This window comes from Phodopus roborovskii, unplaced genomic scaffold, assembly GCF_943737965.1.
Source record: "Phodopus roborovskii unplaced genomic scaffold, PHOROB, whole genome shotgun sequence".
In the NCBI taxonomy this organism is placed as follows: Eukaryota; Metazoa; Chordata; class Mammalia; order Rodentia; family Cricetidae; genus Phodopus; species Phodopus roborovskii.
This window is the reverse complement of record NW_026125241.1, coordinates 101,323-121,470: the sequence shown is the minus strand read 5'-3', so window position 1 is coordinate 121,470 and position 20,148 is coordinate 101,323. Positions and strand designations below refer to the sequence as shown.

Genomic DNA, 20,148 nt, shown 5'->3' with positions numbered 1-20,148 from the left:
TAAGGGGCGCTGTCTTGGGGGATTCGAAGAAGATTCAGATATCCTAGCTGTAGTCTGCAGGGCTGTTTTGTCCAGCTGTTTGGAATGTAGGATCAGCTTGTACTCTGTTTCAGGCGGTCTGGCGTGATCAAACCACATTAGTCTGGAAGGAATCCACATCTTTTCATTTTCTGTGGAAACAAAAATAGAAATCCTTTTCCCCCAGTAACTTGTTCTTCAACTTAAATTTTGGAGTCAAAGCGTTTTTTTTTTTTTTTTTTTTTTTTTAATTTATTATTTTACATGTCGATCCCAGTTCCCTCTTCCTCCCTCCCTCCCTCCCTCCCCTCCAGCCCTCCCTCCCTCCTTCCCTCCCTTTTGTCCTCTCTGCCCTCTCCCATGCACTCTAAACACCCTCCCCTCCCAACCCCCCACCACAATACCATATGTAGGGGAATGCCATCCAGTTGGGGTCATGTAGATCTGACAGGTCCTATGAAGTAGGGACTAGGGCATCTCTCCTATCTCTAGAATAAGGCAGTTATCCCTCCATGGGGGATATGTTTGCAAAGTCCTTTTGTGCACCAGGGATACATCCTGGCTCCACTGTCTGAGGTCTCTTAGACTGCTCAGACCTTCTGGCTGAGACCCATATTCAGGGGGGTCCGAGTCATATTCAGGGGGGTCCGAGTGTGGGCCAATCATTTTGAACCATCCAAGCCCATGCTTTATAGACCAATCAGTTTTGTATAGCCCGGGAGGTCTGCATTTGTGCGTTTTCCTAGGTGGGGTGACAAATGGCAGTTAGGTTAGGTCACTGAGGGTGGGGGTTGGTTCACAAGCAGTTTATGAAGTCAGATAAGCAGCAAGGTGTGTGACCTTTCGTATTTACTGGCTTAGGACAGGGTCTGGAATTTAAGGTATTTAGTTAATGGACCCCTGATAGCCAAGCTCCTATTATAGGCCCACCAGTTCCCTGCAGAAGTAGTCATAATTCACTAGTGGAGACACCAGTTCTCCAAGGACCCAGTGGCCTTAGGTAATGCCAAGGCTGACTTAGTAGCCCGAGGACTGGCTTCCAGCTCCTCTGTTATCAACCAGAAGAGAGGGACAAACTCTTTAAAAGGCTGGTCATTCAAACATAGCATTTAGTGTGTGGTTCAAGTCAATTCCTAGCATTTTATCAGAGGAACATTTGGAAGAACACATGTTCTTGCGATACAATATACTAAGATTAATTCTCTCTCTTCCCTCTCAATGTCTTTGCGCATCCCTCTCCCCCCACCCCCACCCCAACTCTTTTTGTGTTGGTGAGCAAAGATCCAAATGCCTTGGGAGTGCTAAGAAATTTTCTATCACCAAGCCTTATCCCCAACCAATTTGTTTACTTATTTATTAATTGTCAGGTTGGAATATTTATGTAGCTCAGGCTAGCCCAGGCAAGCCTTTAACTCTCTACCTGTGTTTCTATATATTGTAAAATTACAGTTGTGTGCCACCATGCTCTCTTTGGGCTATAATTACCTTATATTCATTCTCAAATATTTTGAAGTAGTCTATTGAAATTGAAATACACTTCACAATTGATGAACTATCACAAATTAATTGGTAGACAGTATCTTTCCTTCATGACACTTAAAATTAATGCTAGAACAGATTTTCCTTTTCAGCCTTTTTACACGTAGGTCTTCATAATATTTTCAAGTTATAGATTAGCCTCCATTAAATTCTGTATCATTTATCTTTAATTTCTTCTATTACATCTTAGTATAGAGTTTTTCTTCATTTATTAGCAAAATTGCTGTGTTTTAAACTTACTAAATGTATGTGCTGGGTAGCTTTATGTTACCTTGAGACAAGCTAGCATTATCTAAGAGGAGGGAACTTCAATTATGAAAATGCCTCTATGACAGTGCCTGTAGGCATGCTTGTAGGGCATTTTTAAAATTAATGATGAATGTGGGAAGGCCCAGCCCATTGTGGGCGGTGCCACCCCTGGTCTGGTTATCTTGGGTAACTGAGAAGCTTAGGAAGAAGTCAGCTAAGGAAGAAGGCAGCACTTCTCCATGGATTCTGAATCAGCCCCTGCCTCTAGATAACTGCCTTTTTGAGTTCCTGCCCTGGCTGCCTTTGATGATGAACTGTGATATGGAAATAGAGGGGAAACAAATCTCTTCCTTCCCAAGTTGCTTTTGGTCATGGTGTTTTATCACTGCAACAGAGAAATCCTAACTAATATACTAGGTGTCTGCAGTTTTTCTTTCTTTTTTAAAGATAGTGAACAATTTGAGAATTCTGTGTAAAATATAGCCTGCAAGGGAAAAATAATACATTTCTGACATATTATGACATCTAAAGATCAGTAGGCACGGGAAACTTTTTTTCCATATTTTATGCTGGTAACTTCCAAAGGTTTAACATTTTTCATATTGAGGAACATGGGAAGAGGAAACTACTGTTTTTTTTTTTTTTTTTTTTGCTAGTTTCCTTATTCTAGCCCTGGCCCTCCCTTTTCCCTCTACATTATTCTACCACTTCCTGGAAATTTAGACTCAGTTACCAGTTGTATGCTTTGTCAATATTGTTTATTCAGTCCTGTAACAGTCAATCATTACTGCCCTGTTCTTTTTTTATTTTTATAATTCTGAGCTGCTTTAAAATTTTTTAAACGTTTTATTTTATTTTTATATCTTTCAGAGTTTTGCTTTCATCTATGTATGTGCACAATGCCTCGACCTGCAGAGGACATTGGATTTCCTGGAGCTGGGGTTATATAGATGGTTGTGAGCTGACATGTGGATGCTGGGAACTGAACCCAGGTCTTCAAGAGCAAACAAATATCCCAACTCTTCAGCCCTTATCACGTTACTTCTTGCCCTCCTTTCAATTCTCTCTCTCTCGTCTCTCTCTGTCTCTCTGTCTCTCTCTCTCTTTCCCCCAAAAAGAAACCTTCGTAAGGTTTGGCTTTTTATACCTAAAGAATTTTCTTTTACTAGTGTATCATGCTTTCTATTAGGTCTTAATAATAAACACTTGAGGTCAGATATAGGGGAAAATGCTGAGAGATCACAGAGACCAAGGAGTAAAACCGCAGCTACCTTCCCAGCAGAAAACTTCCCAGCAGAAAACAGATGAACTCCTGTCTCCTCCTGCCTTATCGCTTCCTTTCTCCAACCAGGCATATAACTTCCTGTCTGTCTGTACAGACCTGCAGACTGTATGGCTAGCTCCCGCTCTCTGATCTTCAGGAAAGTTCTATTTATACAAACAAGATTATCAGTACATACTAGTCTTAATCTTTTATTATAAGACTTAATTATCTTTATTAGATTACAAAAAAAGGGAAGTACAATTCTCCCAATTGCTGTAGTTCCTGCGCGTGGTCAGCACTGTTTGTTCCTACTGTGTAGGTGGGAAATCCCAGTGTTTCTGGACACTATCGTGACAGGGAAATACATAATCGGAGAAAGGCTAGGTAGTTAACAGTTCTCGCTCGTTTAATGATGCCCAAATGTAGAAGTCTAGTCTAAAACAACATCCGCCCGAACAGGGACTTGAACCCTGGACCCTCAGATTAAAAGTCTGATGCTCTACCGACTGAGCTATCCGGGCTCTTGGCAAAAGGTGCTTTTTCTAAGGCTATCCACATTCAAAATTAGGCCTAGAGTCCAAAATCAATTGTGTGTGTGTGTTTTTTCTTCCTCTCTCTCGTCACTCGTGGAGCATAAAGACTAAAATTACTGAAGATCCCTCGTGCGTGAGGTCTCCGAAGAGCGCTTCCCGGGAGGAACGCCTCATATTTTGGACCCTTTGGTCTGGCTTCTGGAGCTGGTGGAGTCATTTCTAATTCCGGGCTTGCTGTTTTGAGAATCCCTAGAGCGCCTTGTGGGTGCAGTAAGAATGCATAATTTGAGGTTCGGTTTGTATTTGACATTTATTGAGTGTATGCTGGGTTCCAGGATCTCTGCAAGCTCATGCGGCTGCAAAGAAAGACCCAGACTTGATCCGCTGTGGGGTCGGACCGATAGCAACTCGAACCACCGCCCCTACCCCCGCCCCCGGCCCTTCTCCCCAGCCCCCTAACTCTTTTGGATAATCACAAATGGGTAGGTAGTTCTCACAAACGATCGTATGGGACCCTAAGCATCAGAAGTCGAATTTAACTAAGTCCATGCCTCCCTGGAGCGGAGCTGCCTGGCCGGGGGCTCAGCCTCAGGAGAATTACCAGCCCTCCAAACCTGTGGACCGACCTCCACGTGTTGCTGGAGAACTTGCTTCACTTCACAAAGGCCGTGGAGTGGGCGCTGAGTGAACCAGAGCTGGCAGATCCGATCCGCCTCTCCCAGCGCAGACCAGAGGGCAGAACACCGAGGCCACACCACTCCCTCTCTCGGTGTCATCAAGGGTTACAGTATGGCTTGCTACACGTAGAGCGGTACCCCGAGCTGCATCCCATTTAGCGGCTCCACATCCCACTTTCGAATCACCTTGGCCCGAGGAACCTGTCAGACGCCAACAGACACCCAAACAGATGTTTGGTCAGCCCGGAAGGGTTCGGGGAGACGCTGAGCCTGCTCTGTCGCCGGGCCACCACACTGCAAACCCTTCTGTTTACTTTCTGTTGTTTCGCTCTTCTGCCACGCCTTATGGGTAAAGACCTTGCGTTTAATTTCTTTCTTTTGAATAATTTTACTTTTAAACTCTCTACACCCCTTGTATCTAGAGATCAGAAAAGAATCCGGCACGGAGTTGGTTCCGGAGAGTAAAGTGTTGAATAAAGCGAATGTTTCTCTACGATACCACACCTTATGCCTTCCATTCTAAGTCCCAACGTCCTAGGCACTGGTAAAGAAAAACACATTTACCAGAAGTGGGGTTCGAACCCACGCGGATATAAATCCATTGGATCTTAAGTCCAACGCCTTAACCACTCGGCCATTCTGGTTCACGAAGGGACTCGCTTTAATTTATCAGCAACTGGGACAATACCGCGAGACTTAAAAGTTTCTAAAAAGCCCAAAAATTGTTTTCTACTCTTACAAAACAAAATATTGAAATACAAAGTCACAAAGGGAAGGCGATTAGTAACTATGATTACAATTCGCTCATTTCATTTCCCCAGACATCGGGAGTGTGATTTGTGGTGGAAGGTGATTGAGAGAAACGCTCCGGGAGTAGTAGCGGAAAGATTCCTATTAGTTTCAAGTGGGTGGGCACAGGAAACAACTGCGATAAATTGCCTTTTTTATTTTAGTGGGTGCGCCAGGCAGGACAATTATAAATGGTCAAGGATTTTGGTTCACTTTGTTTTTCCTAACTCTATTTCATTCTTCCTTTCTTACTAAAATAAAAGCGACTCTGGTGGGACTCGAACCCACAACCTTTGAATTCCTTCATCTGTCTAGAAGTCCAATGCGCTATCCATTGCGCCACAGAGCCAGGCATATTTCTACTTCAGTACTGTCTACATCAGAGCAGGAACAGCGACTCGAGGGCTGTTTGCATTCTTTCTCTCTGTCTCTGTCTCTGTCTTTCTCTCTGTCTCTGTCTCTCTCTCTCCTCTCTCTTCTCTCTCTCCTCTCTCTCTCTGTCTCTCTCCTCCTCCCGCCTTCCCTCCATTAACAGTGGGGTGTGCAGCGGGGAGAGAGCAGAAAAGCATCCAGAAAATCCGAAGTTTTGAGGTTTCTCTGGGCAGGATACAGAGACGTCACGATTCCCTTTTCCACCGCGTCAATGCCTCTAAGTGTAGTTAGTCTATCTGGCTGAACAGCGCTCACCCGGTTCCATAGTGTAGTGGTTATCACGTCTGCTTTACACGCAGAAGGTCCTGGGTTCGAGCCCCAGTGGAACCACGTGGTGTGGCACCTTAACTTTTCGTTGATTGATTCCTTCAGGGTCCTTTGTTATCCAGTTTGCTTGTGACACATCTTAACCGTGTTTGTGTGTTGGCTTCATGCCGAAATCCTGTTCGTTTCTCCCAGTGTTGAAGAATACGGGTTAATTTTGAATTTTCTTTGAGAGCCGTTTCAAAAGTTTCAGTTGTTACCATTCACAATTTACATAGAATGTTTTCTTCAATGAGCCTCAGAAGCGTCTTTTCTCACGTGGTTCCATAGTGTAGCGGTTATCACGTCTGCTTTACACGCAGAAGGTCCTGGGTTCGAGCCCCAGTGGAACCACAAAGGATTTTTCTTATGCTTTATAACTAATGTGGCGGTTTCAATTTCATTCTGTTCCCGTTGAATACTGTTGGGTTCTGGGTGGGCGCCTTTGTGTGGAAACATCATTGTATGTTCCTCTGCCTTTCTCCGTAGTTTTTGTCCATCACATGGATCCAATGAAACTGCCCCCTCGTGTTCTTTTCTAGGAAGTGCAGTTGGTGAATTGCCTCTCTTGGTGCCAGTGCGCCTGCGTGGCTTCATTCACGCTCTTGTTGGTTCTGTAGCCTTGACTCGCCTTGGGCCACATTTAAATGTTGCTTCCCAAAGGAGTAGGCCCAGCTAGCGTTTGGTTGAGTCCCTCTGCCCCATCCTGATGGCGTGGTGCTGCAGTCCTCTCCCGGACCTACTCACTGTGTCACACTATGGCTTCCCTGATGAGATTTTTCCCTTTTCTTCTTTTTACTTTTCTTTACTTTTTTCTTTTCACTTAAAATTTATTTTATTGGGTGGTGGTGATTGCAAGGGCGGAGGGCAGAATACAAACGAATGGGATCGAGATACACGATGTGAAAGGAACAATGAGTAAAAAGAAAATTAAAAAGAAAAGTTGTTTCTGTTATGTGATGGAGCACGCCTACAATTCTTTAAAGAATTAAAAGGTTGTTACCACCAGGCTGATTAACTACAAGCTCTCTGGCTTCATACTGTATTTACTGATACAAAAGTACTTATTGAGATATCAATGTCAGGTACAAGGGAAGCAATTCAAAATCCTTCCTCATTTTTAATTGCTAGAAGTTTCTGTTTCTTTTGTTATCTCCTAGAAGCATTCCTATTATATAGTTCTGCACAAGTGCATCTTCCTTCTTTCTTTCTATTTTAATTTTAAAAACAATACTATTTTACATACCAATCCCAGTTCCCTTTCCTGTCTTCCCATTTCCCCCACCATCTCCCCATCCCACCCCCCATTAGTGGATGAGGCCTCCCATGGGGAATCGTCAAAGTCTGTCACTTCTTGGGGCAGTACCAAGGCCCTCTCCCCTGTATCTAGGCTGAGCAAGGTATCTCTCCATAAGGAATGGGCTCCAAAAAGCCATTTATGCACTAGGAATAAACACTGGTTCTACAGCTAGCGGCCACATAGAGTGCCCAAGCCCCCCCAACTGACGACACCGACGTTGAGGGGGCCTATTTCAGTACTATGCAGGTTCCCCTGCTGTCAGTCTGAAGTCTGTGAGCTCCCACTTGCTTGTGTCAGCTGTTTCTGTGGGTTTCCCCAGCATGGTCTTAACCCCTTTGCTCATCACTCCTCCCTTTCTATAACTGGACTCCCGGAGTACAGCGCAGTGCTTAGCTGTGAATCTCTGCTAAACGTACATCTTCGTGTGGTGTACTTGGTAGTGGAAACTGCACATGGACCAAAAGTTGAGACATTGGAAGTATTTATGTAAATCAACATCAGGAGCAAGCAGCATAGATTTTTAGAGCATAATCTTAAAATAGAGTAGAATTTTCCAAGCAGGAAAAATTTAAAGCCTGAAAATGATAAATAAAAGGATGACAAAACTGATGCTATATATACATAAAAAACTTTAATTTTTGTACTGGCAGAGAATATCAGAAATAGAAAGCAAGGGCAAATGGCAAGTCTTGGAAATATGTTTGCAAAGCCTGACCCAGCCTAGGATTGGGGTCTCAGTGGTGGGGTTGGGGTAGAGACGGTTTTAGTGGTGCAGTTCAGGCAGGGTATCGCCAGGCTCTGATAAAACGTCTGTGATTTCGTGAGTGCAATGACAGTCATGTGCTGAAGGCGGCAGCACAATTCTTGCCTTCTTCCTGCGTCGTCGTCTGAGATGTTCCTTGAGCCTTGGGGATCTGGGTGGGGGCATGTGGACCCCTGAAGATGACCCAATCACTTATCTCAGCACTTGGCTGGTCAACTTCTCTTGGGTGTATGGCCTGGGCAGAATTCATAACCAGCATATGGTCCTGCCTGCTGTGTGCCTGGTTCTCTCTGCAGAGGCGTGAGAGTGGGGGACAACCTCCTGATCGATTCTCAAGAGGATTTGATGAGCTGACAATCTCCACTTAGTCAGCACTGAGTTAACATTATTGTTTCTATCTTGTCAGACACACTTGTGACACTTTGAGTACAGCACTGGGTCTTTCGCTTAAAGACATTTTTTGGAAACTGCTAACTGCCAAACATGTCAGGTCTTGGCTTGGTGGGCTGATATTTCTTTGGCTTCTCTTTTCTCTTGGTCCTTACCCCATCTTTCTTTTTCTTTTTCTTTTTTTTGTTTAATTTTAATTAAAATATAGCATCATTTCCCCAACCTTTCTTCCTGCAACCCCTCCCATGTCTCTGCTCCCCCCTCTCTGGAATTGATGGCCTCTTTTTCTGCAACTATTACTGTAACACACACAGAGAGATATATTTACCACATAAATATATATAATTCAACCTGCTGAATGTGTTTAGTGTTGCTTATATGTAATTCATTTCAGAGGTGACTACTTTGTATTGGATAAGCAAGAAGGGGGAGACTATGTCTAGAGGTGGGATCCTGTGGTAATTTGAATGTAATTGTCACCCCTCTCCATAATCTAATAGGGGGTGGCACATTAGGAGGTGTGGTTTTGTTGTAGTAGCTGTGGCCTTGTTGGAGGAAGTATGTCACTGTGGAGGCGGGCTTTGAGATCTCATATGTGTCAGACCACTTCCTGTTGCCTGTGGAATCAAGATGTAGCTCGTTATCCACTCTCAGCTCCTTTTCTAGCACATGTCAGCCTGCATAATGCTGTGTTCCACCATGATGATAATGGATTAAACCTCTGAACTGTAAATCAGCCAATTAAATGTTTCTTTATAAGAGTTGCTGTGGTTATGGTATCTCTTCACAGTAATAGAAACCCTAACTAAAACAGACCTCATGAGATTTCCTCTTCCTGGGCTAGTTAGGTCATGAATCTTAGAAAAGAGCTTTCTTCTACCAATTTTTTAGATCTCTGTGTTTCCCAGCCACATTCTAAATACTTATCCTTATAATCTTTCTTCCAGCTCTCATTCAGTTTTGTGCTGCCAAAGCTCCAGGCCGATTGCAGAAGCGGCTTCTAGAAGCCTGGCTAAAGTTAAGCCAAAGAGACATTCTGAGTTTCCGAGGCTCCAGTCAGTAAGAGGTCCATCATTCACATACTAGAATGTGTTTCTGAGGCAAATACTTTTAAATACTATTTAAAAGTTTGATATTCTTATGAAGTAACTTTAATTCAAGTTCCTTTGTACTTCAATTTTATTCATCAAAGAAAGGGCCTTTTTTGGATCTTGTCTTTGAAGGTTTTCCAACAAAGTACAAATTTACTTGTATGAGTATGTCTTACCAGACTTTTTGTTTAAACTTCAAAAAAGGAGGAGACAATGATGTGAAACCATAAGTATCAGGTATTACTTTTAGAAGGTACAGGAGAAAAGTCTTAGTGGTTATTGGTCAGGCAAAAAATTGTTAAATAGCACACAAAGATCTATATATTAAAAAAAAAAACCCTTTACTCTGTATACACGAAAAATTAAGTCTGTCATCCTTCTGAGGACACCATGGAGGAAAGAGAAGGAAGGTCTGGAAAACAAAGATTTAGTGACAACCCTATGGGCCCTCAGGGCCCTCAGAGAAAGACCCTCTTGTCCCCTGGGCCCTTTAGAGCAAGCATAATGTGGTAGCTTGAATGAGAATGGGCTGTAGATGGATTTTTCTTTGGGCTGCCAGCTTACAAATAATGACATGGAGACTCATTGTTAATTATGAAAGCTTGGCCTATAGCTTAGGTTTGTCCCACTAGCTCTTATAACTTAAATTAACCCACTTACATTAATTTACATTTTGCTCATGGCTTTTTACCTCTCTTCCATCTTACACATCCCGTTTCCTCTCTGTGTCCTCTGGCATCTCTCCCATGCCTAGATTTATCTCCTCTTCCTTTCTCTCTGCCTGGAAGTCCCACCTATCCTGTTCATGCACAGCTGTTAGCCATTCAGCTTGTTATTAAACCAATCAGTAGGCACCTTGGTAAAGACACGTCTTCACAATGTACAAAAAGATTTTCCCACACCAATGGACCCCATAGGCTCATACGTTTGAATGCTTGGCCCCCAGTTGGTGAAAAGTTTGGGAAGAATTAGGAGGCCTTGTTGGAGGAGGTGTGTCACCAGGGGTGGGCTTTAAGATTTCAAAAACCCATGCCATTTCCAGTTAGCTCTCTTTCTGCCTCTTGGTCATTATCTCAACATGTATGCTCTCAGCTGTTGCTTCAATAATCCTGAGTAACTCAATGCCTATCTGCTGCCATGCTCCTTGCCATTGGAACTATGAGTCTCAAATTAAATGTTCTCTTTTATAAGTTTCTTTGGTTATGATGTCTCTTCATAGTTCCCATGGAGGCCAGAAGAGAATGTCAGATCCCCTGGAGCTGGAGTTACAGGTGGCTGTGAGTCACATGATGTGGATACTCATGGGACCTCTGAAAGAGCATCTAGCGTTCTCAATCACTGAGCCCTCTGTCCTGCCTCAACACATCCACTTTTAAATCTGGTGGGGAAGTCACGGTGACAGGAGTGTAAAGTTGTTGGTTCCATTGTACCCTGAGTTGAGAAGAAGAGAGCAATGATGATGCTGGTGATGCTGGTGTTCATCTCTCTTTCTCCATCTGTTCATCCTGGGATCCCAGCTCATGGGATGGTGACACCCACAGTTAGGGGGATTCTTTCCCACTCACCTAGACACTCTTTCACAGACACTCCAGAGGTGTATCCATTAGGTGAGTCTAGATTCAGTCAGCTCAGTCACAATGTCCTGACCTTTAATGTTCCATCCAGGTAACTGTGCCCAATAGCATCCTTGTTCAATTCTGGTTCTTGGCTACAATTTCCTATCTGTGTTTACTTTGTTTAGATTTGACTCCATTCTGTCTGCTCTGCTGTGGCAATTATCACATTTGTATCGTGGATAAATAAGAATCTGGGAAAACGAATAGGCTAATGGATGTTTATTCGGGAAGAAATCACTTACCCCAGAAACAGATGATCGCCAGCAGGTTCCCATCCCAAGGATGCCTCTGGATGCTCTCTGTCTCCGACCAGGAGGCAAGAGAGAATTCTGGGTTCTGGGACCCCAGACCTAGTTCCCCCAGGTCACGTCTACACCTGTCCCCATGCCCCAATGGGCGTGGTCAGTGCAACAGGTGTGGGCAGGGTGGATATCTCATTACACATTTGTCCTTATAATCTCAAATAAAGTTTTCAAGTATTTCATCTGTGTGTGAAGAGGGTGGTGAGGGAGAAAGTATTCACTGCAAAGATGGCATGGGGAAAGTTTTTTGAACTCATTAAATTCTCAACATATCAAAGGGTAAATTTTAATGTATATAAATTATACCTCAGTAAACACTGAAGTCAAGGGCAACATTTGCCTCTGCTAAAGAAATGAAGATTTGCTTGAAGCTGTAACCTTGAGAGTTATCTATTTTTACATTCTTTTTTATGTATAATTTATCAAAAGGGAAAGTTATACCTGAGCAGAAAGCTCAGAGGTAGGTTAGTGAGCAGGATGGGCCATTAAACTATGCCAGCAAATGAAGTCATGCTTGCTGATGACCTTCACATGTGCCTTCTTCCCCCTCCTCTCTTCTCCCCACCCTTCAGTATTCCATTATGGATGTGTATATTAACTACTTTTCTGTTGCTGTCACAGACACCATGACTGAGGCAATTCATAAAAGAAAGAGTTTAATTTGAGTCCATGATGAAGCAAAGGCATGACGGCAGAAATAACTGAGAGCTCACACTTGATCCACAAGCAGGAGGCAGAGAGAGAGAGAGAGCATGTGAATATAGCACATCTTTTGAAATCTCAGATTCCACCCCCAGTACCACAGCTCCTCCAGGGCCACATCTCCCGATCCTTCCCAAGCAGTTCCACTAACTGGGAACCAAGTATGCCAGCATGCGAACTCATAGGGGCCATTCTCATTCAAACAATCACAATGAGGGAGGGGCTTGAGAGACACCCCCCCCAACCCTTTGTCAGTTAATGGCTACCTAGAGAGGGAATCCTTTTCTTCTGTGGGGTAGCCAATGGTTATTTACCCATGCAACATTCTTATAAATAGCCCCCTACCCATGTTCATGCAAACAATTCTAATTGAATCGAGAGGGAGAAGACAGAGAGAGAGGGAGGGAGGGAAGGAGATCTCAAGGCAGGAGGAGAATGTGCTGAGAAGTGGTTAGTGCAATAGGGTAAGAGATCAAAATGGGAGCATGCATGATGAAAGCTCTTTATATTCATGTATGAAATTGTCAAAGATTAATAATTGTGGTGGTATGAATAAGATGTCCTCCCAAATTCTTCAAATACCTGGTCCCCAGTTGGTGACACTGTTTGGTGAGACTTAGGAGATATGGCCTTCCTGGAGGACATACATCACTAGAGGTGAACTTTGGGATTCATCATCCCAGTTTGCTCTGTCTGTTTCCTGTTTGTGGACTGACATGTGAGTTCTCAGTTGTTTCTGCCAAGATGCCTGGTTGCTGTCATGCTTCTCTGTTGTGATGGTGATGAACTCTTATTCCTCAGGAACCATAAGCCCCAAATATACTCTTTCTTCTTTAAGTTGTATTGGTTATGGTGTTTTATCACAGTGATCAAAAAGCAACTAATTTAATAATTAAAAATAATTCCCAACTCATGTTCTTACTTGTCTATCTAAAGGACTTGGAGGGTTTGGAGAGATGGCTCAGTGGTTAAGAGCACCCATTGCTTTTTTTTTTCTTTCTTTTGGGACAGGGTATTTCTGTGTAGCCCTGAGTGTCCTGGTGACCTTGGACACACAGAGATCTACCTGCCTCTGTCTCTTCATTGCTGGCATTAAAGGCATGGGCATCATGACCTGCTGCACTTATTGCTTTTGTAGAGTCCCCCGGCTCAACTCCCAACATCCACATGGTGGGTCCAAACCATTTCCAGTTCCAGGGGGATCTGATGCCTCTTCTGACCTCTACAGGCACCAAGTATAACATGATACACTTACACATGTGGGCAAATCACTCATATAAATACAATTAATACATCCAAAAAACAAAACCAATTACTTATGTAACTGACAGATAAGGTTGCTAGAATTAAGTGTGTGTGTGTGTGTGTGTGTGTGTGTGTGTGTGTGTGTGGAAAGAAGATCTCACTATATAGTCTTGGACAGTCTCAAATTTACTCTGTAGACCAGGCTGGCCTGGAACTCATAGAGATCCACTTGCCTCTGTCCTTTGAGTGCTGGAATTAATAGCAAGAACTAACATGCCCAGCTTCGGAATTAAATCTTGTTCTCTATTTCTTTACATTAAAGAGAAGGCGCTAAAGACAAAGATGGACAATAGACTTAGCTGGTGATGTGGACAGTGGCTCAGGAGTTAGTGATGGCTCTGTGATGCCATTTGGGTGTTGGAAATTGAACCCAGCCCCCACCCACCTCCCAAGAGCAGCAGGGACCTCCAGCCTCCAGAAAGGAAGGATTTTAAATGCTTTGTTTGCTTCTTTCTTGTGCACAAGTATGTCAGGCACACTAAGGAGATATAGGAAGGGTGGGGTTCTTTTCTTCCTGGAAGGCTGCTCAGAATCAGATGGTGTAAAGTGATGCATTTTTAAGTACTAGAAACCTCCCACAGTATGCACTGTCTGATCAGGTGTGTACCTTTCATGACACTGTGGCAGAGAAGAAAAATTTCTTCTTTTTCTTTTCTCTTCTCTTCCTCTTCCCATCACTTTTTGTGAGTTTGCCTCAGATTTGTGAGTTTGCGTGTCTGAGGTAGCAGGAGTAATAAATTCTATACTAATCTCAGAGTCAGATGTATCAGTTCTAGCTGAGCTCCTCATGAAATCTGAATTCTGTTTTGTTCTTTGAAGGGGAGCTTTGGGAGCTTTGTTAGGAAAATGGAGCAGAAATGTTCCAAAGAAAACTAGTTCCACATGAGGAGATGTGACTGTGTTTTATTAACTTTACTCCAGGTCCCCTGGAAGTCATTGCCTGGACATTACATTGTGCAGACACAATTAAAGAGTCACAATTGGCTGCAGGTAATCTCTGTGGCAGAGTACTCACCTAGCATGTGTGAGGCCACAGGTTTGCTGGAAAAGAATATTTTTGAGGACACACACACACACACACACACACACACACCATGTAAAAGGAGTGAAAGTAACCCAGCAAGGTAATTTCCTTTTGTAAAATGGGTGCACCACAACTCTTAACCACAGTGAGACATCTCTCCAGCCCAAAGTTTGCCATAAGCAAATGGAGCAAACAAGCCAAGCAAGCACACAGGGGATAAGACTTCAGTTAGTTTTTATGCTAATGGTGGTGGCTGTGTTTCATCTCATTGATGGGAACATGGCCTCCTAATCTGATGTGATTGGCTAATTCATAATCAGCTTAAGGAGAAGGATGTGGTAGTGAAGTCTTAGGGATGGAAGGCAAATAGACAGATATACAGGGGTTTCATTAGATAGGGGAGGTCTATAGAATATTGGCCTTTGTGGGTTAGTCATTTTGATAGGAACAAACAAACAAAACAACAACAAAAAAACCTCCCAAGTTCAATTCTTAGCATTATACAGAGAACAATAAACCAATAAAAAACCAGTAATAACTACCCTCCCAACCCCCAAAAGACCTAGCTTTCTCTTGGATTTCATTTTCTTGTTTTGCTTTGTTTTTGGTTTTTCAAGACAGTGTTTCTCTGTATTGCTTTGGAGGTTGTCCTGGAACTTGCTCTGTAGACTAGTCTGGCCTCAAACACACAGAGATCCACCTGCCTCTGCCTCCTGAAGGATTTCATTTTCTTAACAGTAAAGCAAGGTGTGTCTGAGCCTTATAAGCATTTGAGTTCCTAAGAGCTGACATTTAATTTTATCTTTAATTATGTGCATGTGTATGTCTGATTCTGTCAGACACCAGAATTGTCAGGTGCCCTGGAGTTGGAATTATGGATACTGAGAGCTGCCTGATGTGAGATTTCATACTTGAACTCAGTTCCCCTGCAGGAACAGGAACAGCAGGGCTTTTAACAGCTGAGCAAGCTCTCCAGTTCAAGAACTGACAAGAATTATGTCTAAGGCTCTATGTTGTCATCAACCTCACCATGAGGAAACCCTAGAGAGACAGTTGTCTCTAGTTTTTGAGGACTCTACTGTAAAGATAAACATCAGCCTCACTGTGGCTTATTGATTGGACTCTCCGGTCTTTAAGTTGTGATTTTTCTAACTGGAGACTTAGTATCTATTCCTTTTCAGAAGGTCAGAGTCTTTTCCTGAGTTTCTTCATGGCTGACTTCATCTCCTGGTTCAGAAGGGTATAGATCATTGGGTTTAGAACAGGGATGATGACAGTGAAGGTGATGGAGACAGCTCTGTCCATGGGGAGGGCAGTGAATGGTCGGGCACAGACATACATGCAGGGCACAAAGTGCAGGGGTGACCACAGTGATGTGGGAGGTGCAGGTGGAAATGGCTTTCCTCCTGCCTTCTCCTATGTGTGACCTCAGCATTGTCATGATGACTGTGTAGGACACCAGCAGGAAGGCAAACCACAGGGTAGAGATCAAACCATTGTTAGAAATCATTAAGACCTCAAGAGCAAAGGTGTTGGTACAGGCGAGTTTGAGAACCTGTGGGACATCACAATAGAAACCATCAACAACATTGGGTCCACAGAAAGGAAGTGGGAGCAAGAGGGAGAGCTGCACAATGGAGTGAACAAAGCCCCCCATGCAGGAGGCCATGATGAGGGCGGTGCACCGCCCCTTACTCATGATGGTCACATAGTGCAGGGGCTTGGAGATGGCCATGTAACGATCAAATGCCATCACAGAGAGAGAAAAGATGTCTGCCCCACCAAGCAGGTGGAAGAAAAACATCTGAGTGAAGCAGCCGTTGAAGGAGATGGTCTTTCTTATTGAAAGGAGGTCCACTAGGACTTTTGGAGCAGTGATGGAGGAGAAACAGATGTCTAAGACAGAGAGGTTGCGAAGCAGGAAGTACATGGGTGTGTGGAGGCAGGATTTCCAGGTCACTGTGACCATGATGAGGAGGTTCCCCAGCACAGTTGCTGTGTACACCAAGAACAAGAAAACAAACAAGACCAAACTCAACTCTTGGGACTGGGTTAGTCCTTCAAAAACAAATTCATTCACCCTGCTGTAATTTCTCTGTTCCATTGGCTCATGTTTCTTCTGCTTCTTATGTCACCTGGAGAGGAAATAATTTTGTAATGGAAAGTACATCAAAAAATATAAATAAATGTGGACTGTGCTTTGGGTATTAGTTTGTTCTAAAAAATGTATTACATTTGTGTGTGTGTGTGTGTGTGTGTGTGTGTGAGGTTACATGCCATAGAACCCTCCTGGAGATCAGAGAACAACCTATGAGTGTCAGTTCTCTTCTTCTACCATGTGGCTTCTGGGTGTTGAATTCAGATAATCAAGTTTAGTGGTAAGTGCCTTAACTCACTGAGCCACCTTGCTGGCCCTAGATTTGGTTACCTTTAGTGTTCATGTGCCTTATACCCCCTCTCCTTCACAGTCTATCCTTCTTGAGACTGACCTCTGACCCTACTGTAACCGCTGAACACTCTGGATTTCCCTGGACTTCTTTCCATCAGCACTGAACTATTTTGCTAGTTTTCCTGCTTTAGTTTCCTTTGAGGCTCAGACTACACAAATCTACTTCTCTAGTTTCATACCTAATTATTTGCTAATATATCAATAAGTTAGAAAATTTCATTGCTTGCAAACATTTTAGCGTACAAAAAGTTCAGGTATTTTTTTTTTCAGGGTAAATACTTTCTAAGACTTATTGAAAACTGAACCATATACAACCATTGAATGCATAAGCCTTAAGCCATAAGAAGGTTTTGAGAATAACATGGTAGAAAAGACAACAGGTTGAGAGACATGAGCTTTGATGCCTACCTCGGGATGGATGGAGCCATGTGGAACAACTGTGCAATGTTTATGGGCATATGAACTCTGGAGGCTTAGTCTCTCATCAGTGAAATTCAAGCGCTGGTGACCACAGGGATGTAAGGTCTTTTTTTTTTTTTTTTTTTTTTTTTTTTAAGACTTCTAATAACTTTACAGTTCTCAGTTACTGAATTGTGGGGTTGTTAAGCTGGCTCTTCATTCATATATCAAGGGAGTGTCAGCATCCAACAGTGTAGAATTGTTTGATTATTTTTCCTGTGACCTGAGATGATCTAGGGGATTCAACAGAATTGGGGACTAGGGAAACAATTGGGAAACATGCAGATAGGGTTAGGAGAAAGCTAAGACTCACCCAATAATTATTTCAGGATTCCCAGTCAAAAACTTAGTGGCTCCTGAGCTTGGTGGAATAAGCTGAGGTAGAGTCGATCTGTTGAAGCACCCCTTCATGGTTGCAACCTACCAAAAGCAATCCCAACACCTTGAAAGGATTGCTAAAGTGAGACTGCCTTTGTTCCTTGCTGAATTAGGGAGCTATGTAAAGCAAGGGTTTTAAAGTATGAGTTTTAACGGCAGAGACAGGCTGAAAAGTTTCTGATGAGCTTCCTGTGGTCGCAGTACCCGTAGGAAACCTTATGGAAGGGCTTACATTACAGTGTCTAAGTCACCTAAGACTTCCGCTCCCACCTCTAGCCTGACCCATATCCTAGGTTCTGAATCTGTGTTGTCCAAGAAACCACCATTGGTCTCCAGCTCCCGCTGTGAGGCCAAGATAGCGCCTCCACCGTCACTGTGAAGAAACCAGAATTCTGACAAAGGGACTAAAATAAAAGTATTCAAGACCCTGATGTAAGGTCTTTATAGTCCACAACCACATTCGATAAACTTGTCCAAGTCCTTCTAGCCTTTGGGGCTTTAATATTAAAGTGTTTTAAACAGTGTTGTCCTCAGTTACTAGGTAAGAAGGCAAGGCTGTATTCTGCCCATGACTTAAAAGCACTTAGCTGTTAATTTGTCATAAACTCAACTAGCCAGGTTTTGTCCCAGACTCTGAACTTGAGGCTGATGGGTGTTAGTAAAAAAAAAAAAAAAATAAAAAACAAAAAACAAACAAACAAAAACCCTTGCTGAGATCAAGAATTTCTAGAAACAGTTTATAGCTGTAGAAGAAAGGTGGCCATTTTCCATGGCAATTGAGCCTTCAGGAGGTAGAGCCGAGTGGTTATTGGGACCTTGGCCCAAGTCTCTGTCTTCCTGCATCATTCCTGAGTTCCTGCATCATTCCTGAGGTGAGCCGCCTCTCTGCTGTGTGTTCCCACTGTGAAATTGTGTGCAGTGAAGTCATAAGCAGAGACTCACTGGGCCATGTGACCATGAACTGAATGAAACCTATGAAAGTGTGAGCTGATTTCTAGATGTTTAATCATTTCTCAGTCACTCAGAATTTCTACATTTCTCTATCTGAAAATAGAGGAACTAAAAATAAAATTAAGGGCTGTTAAGTGTGACAATTCTTTGTATTGAATGTTTTTCAGTAGATGCTGTCTCTGATCATTACTATGGACTGAATTCAGACATAAATATCTCTTACTGCTGAGCCCATCTTTTCAATATTGTTTAGACATATTGATAGAATAATTATCATGAAGCATTGCAGATGTCACAATGAGGAGAGGCAACCAAAACATGCATAACTAAAGAAACAAAAGGAATGGTTAAATAGAGATGGTCTAGGTATTCAGTTCATGAGTATGTGTCTCTAGTCAAGGGGTTCTTGCTTTGGGACCACACTTTAACTTCAGTTCTTAGTAAGGTCAGGGGCTGTTAGCACTGAAATTATAGTCTTGTCTCTTCCTGACCTTGTCTGGGTTTAGGAGCAGCCATACTCTTTGAGGAGAATTTCTGAGATTCTGAAATCTCTCCTGGGAACATTCCTTAGGCCCAGAGGTATTTGGCCCACTGATTTCCTGTCATAAGAACTAACTTCAGGCCCTAAATATTCCAATTCTTGGTGCCCAGAGACAGACAAGGAAAACAAACAGAATTTTTAAAAATAATGTTTTCATGGGTGTTTATCTCTCTCGTATATGATATGCTAACTGTAATAGAAAATGTCTAACTTATAGTGTACTGCTTAAACATCACTGGAAAAAATCTATTCAACCAGGTATCATGAGCCTATTGAGAAGACCCAGGTTGTTCTATACATAAGGGTAGAGAAAGTGTTTATGACATATTAGTTGAAAGAAACAGGTTGCAAAAAAATTTATATATATATATATATGTATATATACATATATATATTAGGATTTATTTATAGGATGAGTTAATTGTTTATAAAAATTCTCAAGGCTGAGGGGTCTCCAGTAACCCTCTTCTGTGGGCTCCAGTCTGTCCTCTTGGACCTCAGTCCCTTCCTCCTGCTTTCTTACACTAACCAAGCCTCAGGGGCCAGGCCTTCCCGGGGGAGGGCCTCCACTCCTCTGGGGCTCTCACAGCCATGGGCCCTCTTTGAGATGGAGAGGGCAGAGTGGGCCTTGGGACTTAGCTCTCTGTTCATTTGTATAAATGAATGGGATTTTAATAGTGCCCGCCCATGTAATCACTGTCATAGTCTGAGTCTCCTCCAGCACCACACTTTTGCCTCATTTATTTCACTCTTTATTAGGGTTCTACCTTGTGCCCTTGGTTCCTACTTCAGGTTCCTGTTTATAAGTCCCATCCCTTCTGAATCCAACTTCTGTGTAGGGAAAAAACCTGTCTCAGTAAACCCTTTGGAGTAGGATAGGCTCCCCAGGCCATCTGTCAAGGGGACAGGGGGTTTTGGGGAGGGCCAATCCTTCTGATTGTCTGAGTGGAGTCTGAGGAGAGGGGTAGACTGGGGTTCTGCAGTGGAGTGGGCGGGGGGTGGAGTTGTCTGTCAAGGCAGTGGAAGGGCAGAAGTGGGGGCCAGGACCGAGTCTCTGCAAGCCCTTGCTTCCT

General features: G+C 43.1%; 5 non-coding genes and 1 pseudogene across 5 annotated transcripts; 2 read left to right on the top strand and 4 right to left on the bottom strand.

The window, feature by feature from the left end:
* Window positions 1–3,518: 3,518 nt before the first annotated feature.
* On the bottom strand, window positions 3,519–3,591 carry Trnak-uuu (transfer RNA lysine (anticodon UUU)). Its single transcript has one exon. It is a non-coding gene; the product is annotated as a tRNA-Lys (tRNA).
* Window positions 3,592–4,841: 1,250 nt separating this feature from the next.
* On the bottom strand, window positions 4,842–4,924 carry Trnal-uaa (transfer RNA leucine (anticodon UAA)). The gene has a single exon. It is a non-coding gene; the product is annotated as a tRNA-Leu (tRNA).
* Window positions 4,925–5,332: 408 nt separating this feature from the next.
* On the bottom strand, window positions 5,333–5,418 carry Trnar-ucu (transfer RNA arginine (anticodon UCU)). The gene is given in 2 exon segments: window positions 5,333–5,368; window positions 5,382–5,418. It is a non-coding gene; the product is annotated as a tRNA-Arg (tRNA).
* Window positions 5,419–5,758: 340 nt separating this feature from the next.
* Window positions 5,759–5,831, top strand: Trnav-uac (transfer RNA valine (anticodon UAC)). Its single transcript has one exon. It is a non-coding gene; the product is annotated as a tRNA-Val (tRNA).
* Window positions 5,832–6,085: 254 nt separating this feature from the next.
* Trnav-uac (transfer RNA valine (anticodon UAC)) lies at window positions 6,086–6,158 on the top strand. The gene has a single exon. It is a non-coding gene; the product is annotated as a tRNA-Val (tRNA).
* A 9,324-nt stretch (window positions 6,159–15,482) lies between these two features.
* LOC127227699 (olfactory receptor 4D9-like) lies at window positions 15,483–16,401 on the bottom strand (annotated as a pseudogene).
* Window positions 16,402–20,148: the final 3,747 nt, after the last annotated feature.